The sequence below is a fragment of the Schistocerca gregaria genome, unplaced genomic scaffold (genome assembly GCF_023897955.1).
Source record: "Schistocerca gregaria isolate iqSchGreg1 unplaced genomic scaffold, iqSchGreg1.2 ptg000355l, whole genome shotgun sequence".
NCBI classification, from domain to species: Eukaryota; Metazoa; Arthropoda; class Insecta; order Orthoptera; family Acrididae; genus Schistocerca; species Schistocerca gregaria.
Genome location: NW_026061814.1, coordinates 628,614 through 640,974, shown reverse-complemented (window position 1 = coordinate 640,974; position 12,361 = coordinate 628,614). Strand labels below are relative to the sequence as shown.

The 12,361-nt window shown below is 47.8% G+C and overlaps 8 non-coding genes across 8 annotated transcripts; all 8 read left to right on the top strand.

Annotated features, from left to right (window-relative positions):
- Positions 1-303: 303 nt before the first annotated feature.
- LOC126308021 (5S ribosomal RNA) lies at positions 304-422 on the top strand. Its single transcript, XR_007553954.1, has one exon. It is a non-coding gene; the product is annotated as a 5S ribosomal RNA (ribosomal RNA).
- Positions 423-1,893: 1,471 nt separating this feature from the next.
- LOC126308020 (5S ribosomal RNA) lies at positions 1,894-2,012 on the top strand. Its single transcript, XR_007553953.1, has one exon. It is a non-coding gene; the product is annotated as a 5S ribosomal RNA (ribosomal RNA).
- Positions 2,013-3,483: 1,471 nt separating this feature from the next.
- Positions 3,484-3,602, top strand: LOC126308019 (5S ribosomal RNA). The gene has a single exon (XR_007553952.1). It is a non-coding gene; the product is annotated as a 5S ribosomal RNA (ribosomal RNA).
- Positions 3,603-5,073: 1,471 nt separating this feature from the next.
- Positions 5,074-5,192, top strand: LOC126308018 (5S ribosomal RNA). Its single transcript, XR_007553951.1, has one exon. It is a non-coding gene; the product is annotated as a 5S ribosomal RNA (ribosomal RNA).
- Positions 5,193-6,664: 1,472 nt separating this feature from the next.
- On the top strand, positions 6,665-6,783 carry LOC126308015 (5S ribosomal RNA). Its single transcript, XR_007553949.1, has one exon. It is a non-coding gene; the product is annotated as a 5S ribosomal RNA (ribosomal RNA).
- Positions 6,784-8,254: 1,471 nt separating this feature from the next.
- Positions 8,255-8,373, top strand: LOC126308014 (5S ribosomal RNA). Its single transcript, XR_007553948.1, has one exon. It is a non-coding gene; the product is annotated as a 5S ribosomal RNA (ribosomal RNA).
- A 1,472-nt stretch (positions 8,374-9,845) lies between these two features.
- On the top strand, positions 9,846-9,964 carry LOC126308013 (5S ribosomal RNA). The gene has a single exon (XR_007553947.1). It is a non-coding gene; the product is annotated as a 5S ribosomal RNA (ribosomal RNA).
- Positions 9,965-11,435: 1,471 nt separating this feature from the next.
- Positions 11,436-11,554, top strand: LOC126308012 (5S ribosomal RNA). The gene has a single exon (XR_007553946.1). It is a non-coding gene; the product is annotated as a 5S ribosomal RNA (ribosomal RNA).
- The last annotated feature ends 807 nt before the right edge of the window (positions 11,555-12,361 follow it).

The following is a 12,361-nucleotide window of genomic DNA, read 5'->3' as shown; positions in this document are numbered from 1 at the left end:
CAGAAATGTTGTGAAATACGTCAGGGCATATTGTTTTGTAGCAGTGCACAACGGCAAATTTGTAAACAAAAATTTACCTTCCATCGCTACAAGAGATGGATACTTTGTCGAACAAACGAATGACAGGCGGTGCAACGAGCAGCTGTGTTGTGCGTCTGACCCACGTGGCGGCACGCCGCACTGCGCGTCGCCTTCGAGGTGGAAGGACGTGCTTTGCGTCAAATGTGCCACCGAAAACGGCGATTGCGTGTGTTGGGAGGAGAGGCGAAGCCTTCTTCTGCCGTGCGGCTACTGTATAAGGACGCCAACGGCCATACCATGTTGAATACACCGGTTCTCGTCCGATCACCGAAGTTAAGCAACATCGGGCCCGGTTAGTACTTGGATGGGTGACCGCCTGGGAACACCGGGTGCTGTTGGCTCCCTCTCTTCTTTTAAATTTTATGTCACTACACCTGCCAGCCCTCTTTTCATGAAAAACTCTCAGGTGCGACAAAGATGCTTCCACAAGCATTTTAAACTACTGTATTAAACGTAAGATGCGAAATTACAGTAATGAACTCAGTTTGAACAAGAATGCGCGGAGGAAGAGTGCTAGGATCTCGTTGAAAATAACGAAACACTGCGAATCGACAGATGTGCTCTTGAAACGCGTCAGAGAGTACTGTTTTGTAGGAGCGCTAAATTCCAAAAACTAACTACATTAAAGAAAGACCTGTTCCCGTCCGACCACCGAAGAAAAGCAACAACGTCAGTATTCGGATCGGCGACCGCCTGGGAACTCTGGCTGTCTTCATTTCTTGCTTTCTTGTCACTACTCCTGCCAGCCCTTTTTTCATGCTACCTTTCTCATGTGACAAAGATGCTTCCATACTGATTTTAAACTATCGTAAGATACGATATTAAGGAACTCAGTTTGAAAAGAGTGCGCCAAGTAAGACTTCCAAAGAGTCTCTGGAATAATAAAAACAGTATGAAGTGACAGAAATGTTGTGAAAAACGTCAGGGCATATTGTTTTGTAGCAGTGCACAAGGGCAAATTTGTAAACAAAAATTTACCTTTCGTCGCTGCAAGAGATGTATACTTTGCCGAAAAGCCTGTGTCTTGTGTGCATGTTTTCGCACCTTTCCACGGCACAGCGCAGCACAGAGCGGCACTGGTAGCTCCGAACGCCCGCACACGGCGCCTCGGACTCGCCGGTTCGGGCCGCGCCCATCTCGCAGATGCTTCTCGTACTTGTGCTGTCATATGGACCGCGACCCGAGCGGCAGCGAGCGGCAGTCGAGCAAAGTCGGGACAAGTCGGGACGGAAGGGGACAGCCGAGAATGAACCGTGCAAATTACGCAAATATCTGGAAGCGCGACGAGTGTCAGGCAGGTGAGAACGCTTCCCTCTGTCTTCATTTCTTGCTATCTTGTCACTACCCCTGCCAGCCCTTTTTTCATGCTACCTTTCTCATGTGACAAAGATGCTTCCATACTGATTTTAAACTATCGTAAGATACGATATTAAGGAACTCAGTTTGAAAAGAGTGCGCCAAGGAAGACTTCCAAAGAGTCTCTGGAAATAACAAAACAGTATGAAGTGACAGAAATGTTGTGAAATACGTCAGGGCATATTGTTTTGTAGCAGTGCACAACGGCAAATTTGTAAACAAAAATTTACCTTCCATCGCTACAAGAGATGGATACTTTGTCGAACAAACGAATGACAGGCGGTGCAACGAGCAGCTGTGTTGTGCGTCTGACCCACGTGGCGGCACGCCGCACTGCGCGTCGCCTTCGAGGTGGAAGGACGTGCTTTGCGTCAAATGTGCCACCGAAAACGGCGATTGCGTGTGTTGGGAGGAGAGGCGAAGCCTTCTTCTGCCGTGCGGCTACTGTATAAGGACGCCAACGGCCATACCATGTTGAATACACCGGTTCTCGTCCGATCACCGAAGTTAAGCAACATCGGGCCCGGTTAGTACTTGGATGGGTGACCGCCTGGGAACACCGGGTGCTGTTGGCTCCCTCTCTTCTTTTAAATTTTATGTCACTACACCTGCCAGCCCTCTTTTCATGAAAAACTCTCAGGTGCGACAAAGATGCTTCCACAAGCATTTTAAACTACTGTATTAAACGTAAGATGCGAAATTACAGTAATGAACTCAGTTTGAACAAGAATGCGCGGAGGAAGAGTGCTAGGATCTCGTTGAAAATAACGAAACACTGCGAATCGACAGATGTGCTCTTGAAACGCGTCAGAGAGTACTGTTTTGTAGGAGCGCTAAATTCCAAAAACTAACTACATTAAAGAAAGACCTGTTCCCGTCCGACCACCGAAGAAAAGCAACAACGTCAGTATTCGGATCGGCGACCGCCTGGGAACTCTGGCTGTCTTCATTTCTTGCTTTCTTGGCACTACTCCTGCCAGCCCTTTTTTCATGCTACCTTTCTCATGTGACAAAGATGCTTCCATACTGATTTTAAACTATCGTAAGATACGATATTAAGGAACTCAGTTTGAAAAGAGTGCGCCAAGTAAGACTTCCAAAGAGTCTCTGGAATAATAAAAACAGTATGAAGTGACAGAAATGTTGTGAAAAACGTCAGGGCATATTGTTTTGTAGCAGTGCACAAGGGCAAATTTGTAAACAAAAATTTACCTTTCGTCGCTACAAGAGATGTATACTTTGCCGAAAAGCCTGTGTCTTGTGTGCATGTTTTCGCACCTTTCCACGGCTCAGCGCAGCACAGAGCGGCACTGGTAGCTCCGAACGCCCGCACACGGCGCCTCGGACTCGCCGGTTCGGGCCGCGCCCATCTCGCAGATGCTTCTCGTACTTGTGCTGTCATATGGACCGCGACCCGAGCGGCAGCGAGCGGCAGTCGAGCAAAGTCGGGACAAGTCGGGACGGAAGGGGACAGCCGAGAATGAACCGTGCAAATTACGCAAATATCTGGAAGCGCGACGAGTGTCAGGCAGGTGAGAACGCTTCCCTCTGTCTTCATTTCTTGCTATCTTGTCACTACCCCTGCCAGCCCTTTTTTCATGCTACCTTTCTCATGTGACAAAGATGCTTCCATACTGATTTTAAACTATCGTAAGATACGATATTAAGGAACTCAGTTTGAAAAGAGTGCGCCAAGGAAGACTTCCAAAGAGTCTCTGGAAATAACAAAACAGTATGAAGTGACAGAAATGTTGTGAAATACGTCAGGGCATATTGTTTTGTAGCAGTGCACAACGGCAAATTTGTAAACAAAAATTTACCTTCCATCGCTACAAGAGATGGATACTTTGTCGAACAAACGAATGACAGGCGGTGCAACGAGCAGCTGTGTTGTGCGTCTGACCCACGTGGCGGCGCGCCGCACTGCGCGTCGCCTTCGAGGTGGAAGGACGTGCTTTGCGTCAAATGTGCCACCGAAAACGGCGATTGCGAGTGTTGGGAGGAGAGGCGAAGCCTTCTTCTGCCGTGCGGCTACTGTATAAGGACGCCAACGGCCATACCATGTTGAATACACCGGTTCTCGTCCGATCACCGAAGTTAAGCAACATCGGGCCCGGTTAGTACTTGGATGGGTGACCGCCTGGGAACACCGGGTGCTGTTGGCTCCCTCTCTTCTTTTAAATTTTATGTCACTACACCTGCCAGCCCTCTTTTCATGAAAAACTCTCAGGTGCGACAAAGATGCTTCCACAAGCATTTTAAACTACTGTATTAAACGTAAGATGCGAAATTACAGTAATGAACTCAGTTTGAACAAGAATGCGCGGAGGAAGAGTGCTAGGATCTCGTTGAAAATAACGAAACACTGCGAATCGACAGATGTGCTCTTGAAACGCGTCAGAGAGTACTGTTTTGTAGGAGCGCTAAATTCCAAAAACTAACTACATTAAAGAAAGACCTGTTCCCGTCCGACCACCGAAGAAAAGCAACAACGTCAGTATTCGGATCGGCGACCGCCTGGGAACTCTGGCTGTCTTCATTTCTTGCTTTCTTGTCACTACTCCTGCCAGCCCTTTTTTCATGCTACCTTTCTCATGTGACAAAGATGCTTCCATACTGATTTTAAACTATCGTAAGATACGATATTAAGGAACTCAGTTTGAAAAGAGTGCGCCAAGTAAGACTTCCAAAGAGTCTCTGGAATAATAAAAACAGTATGAAGTGACAGAAATGTTGTGAAAAACGTCAGGGCATATTGTTTTGTAGCAGTGCACAAGGGCAAATTTGTAAACAAAAATTTACCTTTCGTCGCTACAAGAGATGTATACTTTGCCGAAAAGCCTGTGTCTTGTGTGCATGTTTTCGCACCTTTCCACGGCACAGCGCAGCACAGAGCGGCACTGGTAGCTCCGAACGCCCGCACACGGCGCCTCGGACTCGCCGGTTCGGGCCGCGCCCATCTCGCAGATGCTTCTCGTACTTGTGCTGTCATATGGACCGCGACCCGAGCGGCAGCGAGCGGCAGTCGAGCAAAGTCGGGACAAGTCGGGACGGAAGGAGACAGCCGAGAATGAACCGTGCAAATTACGCAAATATCTGGAAGCGCGACGAGTGTCAGGCAGGTGAGAACGCTTCCCTCTGTCTTCATTTCTTGCTATCTTGTCACTACCCCTGCCAGCCCTTTTTTCATGCTACCTTTCTCATGTGACAAAGATGCTTCCATACTGATTTTAAACTATCGTAAGATACGATATTAAGGAACTCAGTTTGAAAAGAGTGCGCCAAGGAAGACTTCCAAAGAGTCTCTGGAAATAACAAAACAGTATGAAGTGACAGAAATGTTGTGAAATACGTCAGGGCATATTGTTTTGTAGCAGTGCACAACGGCAAATTTGTAAACAAAAATTTACCTTCCATCGCTACAAGAGATGGATACTTTGTCGAACAAACGAATGACAGGCGGTGCAACGAGCAGCTGTGTTGTGCGTCTGACCCACGTGGCGGCGCGCCGCACTGCGCGTCGCCTTCGAGGTGGAAGGACGTGCTTTGCGTCAAATGTGCCACCGAAAACGGCGATTGCGTGTGTTGGGAGGAGAGGCGAAGCCTTCTTCTGCCGTGCGGCTACTGTATAAGGACGCCAACGGCCATACCATGTTGAATACACCGGTTCTCGTCCGATCACCGAAGTTAAGCAACATCGGGCCCGGTTAGTACTTGGATGGGTGACCGCCTGGGAACACCGGGTGCTGTTGGCTCCCTCTCTTCTTTTAAATTTTATGTCACTACACCTGCCAGCCCTCTTTTCATGAAAAACTCTCAGGTGCGACAAAGATGCTTCCACAAGCATTTTAAACTACCGTATTAAACGTAAGATGCGAAATTACAGTAATGAACTCAGTTTGAACAAGAATGCGCGGAGGAAGAGTGCTAGGATCTCGTTGAAAATAACGAAACACTGCGAATCGACAGATGTGCTCTTGAAACGCGTCAGAGAGTACTGTTTTGTAGGAGCGCTAAATTCCAAAAACTAACTACATTAAAGAAAGACCTGTTCCCGTCCGACCACCGAAGAAAAGCAACAACGTCAGTATTCGGATCGGCGACCGCCTGGGAACTCTGGCTGTCTTCATTTCTTTGCTTTCTTGTCACTACTCCTGCCAGCCCTTTTTTCATGCTACCTTTCTCATGTGACAAAGATGCTTCCATACTGATTTTAAACTATCGTAAGATACGATATTAAGGAACTCAGTTTGAAAAGAGTGCGCCAAGTAAGACTTCCAAAGAGTCTCTGGAATAATAAAAACAGTATGAAGTGACAGAAATGTTGTGAAAAACGTCAGGGCATATTGTTTTGTAGCAGTGCACAAGGGCAAATTTGTAAACAAAAATTTACCTTTCGTCGCTACAAGAGATGTATACTTTGCCGAAAAGCCTGTGTCTTGTGTGCATGTTTTCGCACCTTTCCACGGCACAGCGCAGCACAGAGCGGCACTGGTAGCTCCGAACGCCCGCACACGGCGCCTCGGACTCGCCGGTTCGGGCCGCGCCCATCTCGCAGATGCTTCTCGTACTTGTGCTGTCATATGGACCGCGACCCGAGCGGCAGCGAGCGGCAGTCGAGCAAAGTCGGGACAAGTCGGGACGGAAGGAGACAGCCGAGAATGAACCGTGCAAATTACGCAAATATCTGGAAGCGCGACGAGTGTCAGGCAGGTGAGAACGCTTCCCTCTGTCTTCATTTCTTGCTATCTTGTCACTACCCCTGCCAGCCCTTTTTTCATGCTACCTTTCTCATGTGACAAAGATGCTTCCATACTGATTTTAAACTATCGTAAGATACGATATTAAGGAACTCAGTTTGAAAAGAGTGCGCCAAGGAAGACTTCCAAAGAGTCTCTGGAAATAACAAAACAGTATGAAGTGACAGAAATGTTGTGAAATACGTCAGGGCATATTGTTTTGTAGCAGTGCACAACGGCAAATTTGTAAACAAAAATTTACCTTCCATCGCTACAAGAGATGGATACTTTGTCGAACAAACGAATGACAGGCGGTGCAACGAGCAGCTGTGTTGTGCGTCTGACCCACGTGGCGGCGCGCCGCACTGCGCGTCGCCTTCGAGGTGGAAGGACGTGCTTTGCGTCAAATGTGCCACCGAAAACGGCGATTGCGTGTGTTGGGAGGAGAGGCGAAGCCTTCTTCTGCCGTGCGGCTACTGTATAAGGACGCCAACGGCCATACCATGTTGAATACACCGGTTCTCGTCCGATCACCGAAGTTAAGCAACATCGGGCCCGGTTAGTACTTGGATGGGTGACCGCCTGGGAACACCGGGTGCTGTTGGCTCCCTCTCTTCTTTTAAATTTTATGTCACTACACCTGCCAGCCCTCTTTTCATGAAAAACTCTCAGGTGCGACAAAGATGCTTCCACAAGCATTTTAAACTACTGTATTAAACGTAAGATGCGAAATTACAGTAATGAACTCAGTTTGAACAAGAATGCGCGGAGGAAGAGTGCTAGGATCTCGTTGAAAATAACGAAACACTGCGAATCGACAGATGTGCTCTTGAAACGCGTCAGAGAGTACTGTTTTGTAGGAGCGCTAAATTCCAAAAACTAACTACATTAAAGAAAGACCTGTTCCCGTCCGACCACCGAAGAAAAGCAACAACGTCAGTATTCGGATCGGCGACCGCCTGGGAACTCTGGCTGTCTTCATTTCTTGCTTTCTTGTCACTACTCCTGCCAGCCCTTTTTTCATGCTACCTTTCTCATGTGACAAAGATGCTTCCATACTGATTTTAAACTATCGTAAGATACGATATTAAGGAACTCAGTTTGAAAAGAGTGCGCCAAGTAAGACTTCCAAAGAGTCTCTGGAATAATAAAAACAGTATGAAGTGACAGAAATGTTGTGAAAAACGTCAGGGCATATTGTTTTGTAGCAGTGCACAAGGGCAAATTTGTAAACAAAAATTTACCTTTCGTCGCTACAAGAGATGTATACTTTGCCGAAAAGCCTGTGTCTTGTGTGCATGTTTTCGCACCTTTCCACGGCACAGCGCAGCACAGAGCGGCACTGGTAGCTCCGAACGCCCGCACACGGCGCCTCGGACTCGCCGGTTCGGGCCGCGCCCATCTCGCAGATGCTTCTCGTACTTGTGCTGTCATATGGACCGCGACCCGAGCGGCAGCGAGCGGCAGTCGAGCAAAGTCGGGACAAGTCGGGACGGAAGGAGACAGCCGAGAATGAACCGTGCAAATTACGCAAATATCTGGAAGCGCGACGAGTGTCAGGCAGGTGAGAACGCTTCCCTCTGTCTTCATTTCTTGCTATCTTGTCACTACCCCTGCCAGCCCTTTTTTCATGCTACCTTTCTCATGTGACAAAGATGCTTCCATACTGATTTTAAACTATCGTAAGATACGATATTAAGGAACTCAGTTTGAAAAGAGTGCGCCAAGGAAGACTTCCAAAGAGTCTCTGGAAATAACAAAACAGTATGAAGTGACAGAAATGTTGTGAAATACGTCAGGGCATATTGTTTTGTAGCAGTGCACAACGGCAAATTTGTAAACAAAAATTTACCTTCCATCGCTACAAGAGATGGATACTTTGTCGAACAAACGAATGACAGGCGGTGCAACGAGCAGCTGTGTTGTGCGTCTGACCCACGTGGCGGCGCGCCGCACTGCGCGTCGCCTTCGAGGTGGAAGGACGTGCTTTGCGTCAAATGTGCCACCGAAAACGGCGATTGCGTGTGTTGGGAGGAGAGGCGAAGCCTTCTTCTGCCGTGCGGCTACTGTATAAGGACGCCAACGGCCATACCATGTTGAATACACCGGTTCTCGTCCGATCACCGAAGTTAAGCAACATCGGGCCCGGTTAGTACTTGGATGGGTGACCGCCTGGGAACACCGGGTGCTGTTGGCTCCCTCTCTTCTTTTAAATTTTATGTCACTACACCTGCCAGCCCTCTTTTCATGAAAAACTCTCAGGTGCGACAAAGATGCTTCCACAAGCATTTTAAACTACTGTATTAAACGTAAGATGCGAAATTACAGTAATGAACTCAGTTTGAACAAGAATGCGCGGAGGAAGAGTGCTAGGATCTCGTTGAAAATAACGAAACACTGCGAATCGACAGATGTGCTCTTGAAACGCGTCAGAGAGTACTGTTTTGTAGGAGCGCTAAATTCCAAAAACTAACTACATTAAAGAAAGACCTGTTCCCGTCCGACCACCGAAGAAAAGCAACAACGTCAGTATTCGGATCGGCGACCGCCTGGGAACTCTGGCTGTCTTCATTTCTTTGCTTTCTTGTCACTACTCCTGCCAGCCCTTTTTTCATGCTACCTTTCTCATGTGACAAAGATGCTTCCATACTGATTTTAAACTATCGTAAGATACGATATTAAGGAACTCAGTTTGAAAAGAGTGCGCCAAGTAAGACTTCCAAAGAGTCTCTGGAATAATAAAAACAGTATGAAGTGACAGAAATGTTGTGAAAAACGTCAGGGCATATTGTTTTGTAGCAGTGCACAAGGGCAAATTTGTAAACAAAAATTTACCTTTCGTCGCTACAAGAGATGTATACTTTGCCGAAAAGCCTGTGTCTTGTGTGCATGTTTTCGCACCTTTCCACGGCACAGCGCAGCACAGAGCGGCACTGGTAGCTCCGAACGCCCGCACACGGCGCCTCGGACTCGCCGGTTCGGGCCGCGCCCATCTCGCAGATGCTTCTCGTACTTGTGCTGTCATATGGACCGCGACCCGAGCGGCAGCGAGCGGCAGTCGAGCAAAGTCGGGACAAGTCGGGACGGAAGGAGACAGCCGAGAATGAACCGTGCAAATTACGCAAATATCTGGAAGCGCGACGAGTGTCAGGCAGGTGAGAACGCTTCCCTCTGTCTTCATTTCTTGCTATCTTGTCACTACCCCTGCCAGCCCTTTTTTCATGCTACCTTTCTCATGTGACAAAGATGCTTCCATACTGATTTTAAACTATCGTAAGATACGATATTAAGGAACTCAGTTTGAAAAGAGTGCGCCAAGGAAGACTTCCAAAGAGTCTCTGGAAATAACAAAACAGTATGAAGTGACAGAAATGTTGTGAAATACGTCAGGGCATATTGTTTTGTAGCAGTGCACAACGGCAAATTTGTAAACAAAAATTTACCTTCCATCGCTACAAGAGATGGATACTTTGTCGAACAAACGAATGACAGGCGGTGCAACGAGCAGCTGTGTTGTGCGTCTGACCCACGTGGCGGCGCGCCGCACTGCGCGTCGCCTTCGAGGTGGAAGGACGTGCTTTGCGTCAAATGTGCCACCGAAAACGGCGATTGCGTGTGTTGGGAGGAGAGGCGAAGCCTTCTTCTGCCGTGCGGCTACTGTATAAGGACGCCAACGGCCATACCATGTTGAATACACCGGTTCTCGTCCGATCACCGAAGTTAAGCAACATCGGGCCCGGTTAGTACTTGGATGGGTGACCGCCTGGGAACACCGGGTGCTGTTGGCTCCCTCTCTTCTTTTAAATTTTATGTCACTACACCTGCCAGCCCTCTTTTCATGAAAAACTCTCAGGTGCGACAAAGATGCTTCCACAAGCATTTTAAACTACTGTATTAAACGTAAGATGCGAAATTACAGTAATGAACTCAGTTTGAACAAGAATGCGCGGAGGAAGAGTGCTAGGATCTCGTTGAAAATAACGAAACACTGCGAATCGACAGATGTGCTCTTGAAACGCGTCAGAGAGTACTGTTTTGTAGGAGCGCTAAATTCCAAAAACTAACTACATTAAAGAAAGACCTGTTCCCGTCCGACCACCGAAGAAAAGCAACAACGTCAGTATTCGGATCGGCGACCGCCTGGGAACTCTGGCTGTCTTCATTTCTTGCTTTCTTGTCACTACTCCTGCCAGCCCTTTTTTCATGCTACCTTTCTCATGTGACAAAGATGCTTCCATACTGATTTTAAACTATCGTAAGATACGATATTAAGGAACTCAGTTTGAAAAGAGTGCGCCAAGTAAGACTTCCAAAGAGTCTCTGGAATAATAAAAACAGTATGAAGTGACAGAAATGTTGTGAAAAACGTCAGGGCATATTGTTTTGTAGCAGTGCACAAGGGCAAATTTGTAAACAAAAATTTACCTTTCGTCGCTACAAGAGATGTATACTTTGCCGAAAAGCCTGTGTCTTGTGTGCATGTTTTCGCACCTTTCCACGGCACAGCGCAGCACAGAGCGGCACTGGTAGCTCCGAACGCCCGCACACGGCGCCTCGGACTCGCCGGTTCGGGCCGCGCCCATCTCGCAGATGCTTCTCGTACTTGTGCTGTCATATGGACCGCGACCCGAGCGGCAGCGAGCGGCAGTCGAGCAAAGTCGGGACAAGTCGGGACGGAAGGGGACAGCCGAGAATGAACCGTGCAAATTACGCAAATATCTGGAAGCGCGACGAGTGTCAGGCAGGTGAGAACGCTTCCCTCTGTCTTCATTTCTTGCTATCTTGTCACTACCCCTGCCAGCCCTTTTTTCATGCTACCTTTCTCATGTGACAAAGATGCTTCCATACTGATTTTAAACTATCGTAAGATACGATATTAAGGAACTCAGTTTGAAAAGAGTGCGCCAAGGAAGACTTCCAAAGAGTCTCTGGAAATAACAAAACAGTATGAAGTGACAGAAATGTTGTGAAATACGTCAGGGCATATTGTTTTGTAGCAGTGCACAACGGCAAATTTGTAAACAAAAATTTACCTTCCATCGCTACAAGAGATGGATACTTTGTCGAACAAACGAATGACAGGCGGTGCAACGAGCAGCTGTGTTGTGCGTCTGACCCACGTGGCGGCGCGCCGCACTGCGCGTCGCCTTCGAGGTGGAAGGACGTGCTTTGCGTCAAATGTGCCACCGAAAACGGCGATTGCGTGTGTTGGGAGGAGAGGCGAAGCCTTCTTCTGCCGTGCGGCTACTGTATAAGGATGCCAACGGCCATACCATGTTGAATACACCGGTTCTCGTCCGATCACCGAAGTTAAGCAACATCGGGCCCGGTTAGTACTTGGATGGGTGACCGCCTGGGAACACCGGGTGCTGTTGGCTCCCTCTCTTCTTTTAAATTTTATGTCACTACACCTGCCAGCCCTCTTTTCATGAAAAACTCTCAGGTGCGACAAAGATGCTTCCACAAGCATTTTAAACTACTGTATTAAACGTAAGATGCGAAATTACAGTAATGAACTCAGTTTGAACAAGAATGCGCGGAGGAAGAGTGCTAGGATCTCGTTGAAAATAACGAAACACTGCGAATCGACAGATGTGCTCTTGAAACGCGTCAGAGAGTACTGTTTTGTAGGAGCGCTAAATTCCAAAAACTAACTACATTAAAGAAAGACCTGTTCCCGTCCGACCACCGAAGAAAAGCAACAACGTCAGTATTCGGATCGGCGACCGCCTGGGAACTCTGGCTGTCTTCATTTCTTGCTTTCTTGTCACTACTCCTGCCAGCCCTTTTTTCATGCTACCTTTCTCATGTGACAAAGATGCTTCCATACTGATTTTAAACTATCGTAAGATACGATATTAAGGAACTCAGTTTGAAAAGAGTGCGCCAAGTAAGACTTCCAAAGAGTCTCTGGAATAATAAAAACAGTATGAAGTGACAGAAATGTTGTGAAAAACGTCAGGGCATATTGTTTTGTAGCAGTGCACAAGGGCAAATTTGTAAACAAAAATTTACCTTTCGTCGCTACAAGAGATGTATACTTTGCCGAAAAGCCTGTGTCTTGTGTGCATGTTTTCGCACCTTTCCACGGCACAGCGCAGCACAGAGCGGCACTGGTAGCTCCGAACGCCCGCACACGGCGCCTCGGACTCGCCGGTTCGGGCCGCGCCCATCTCGCAGATGCT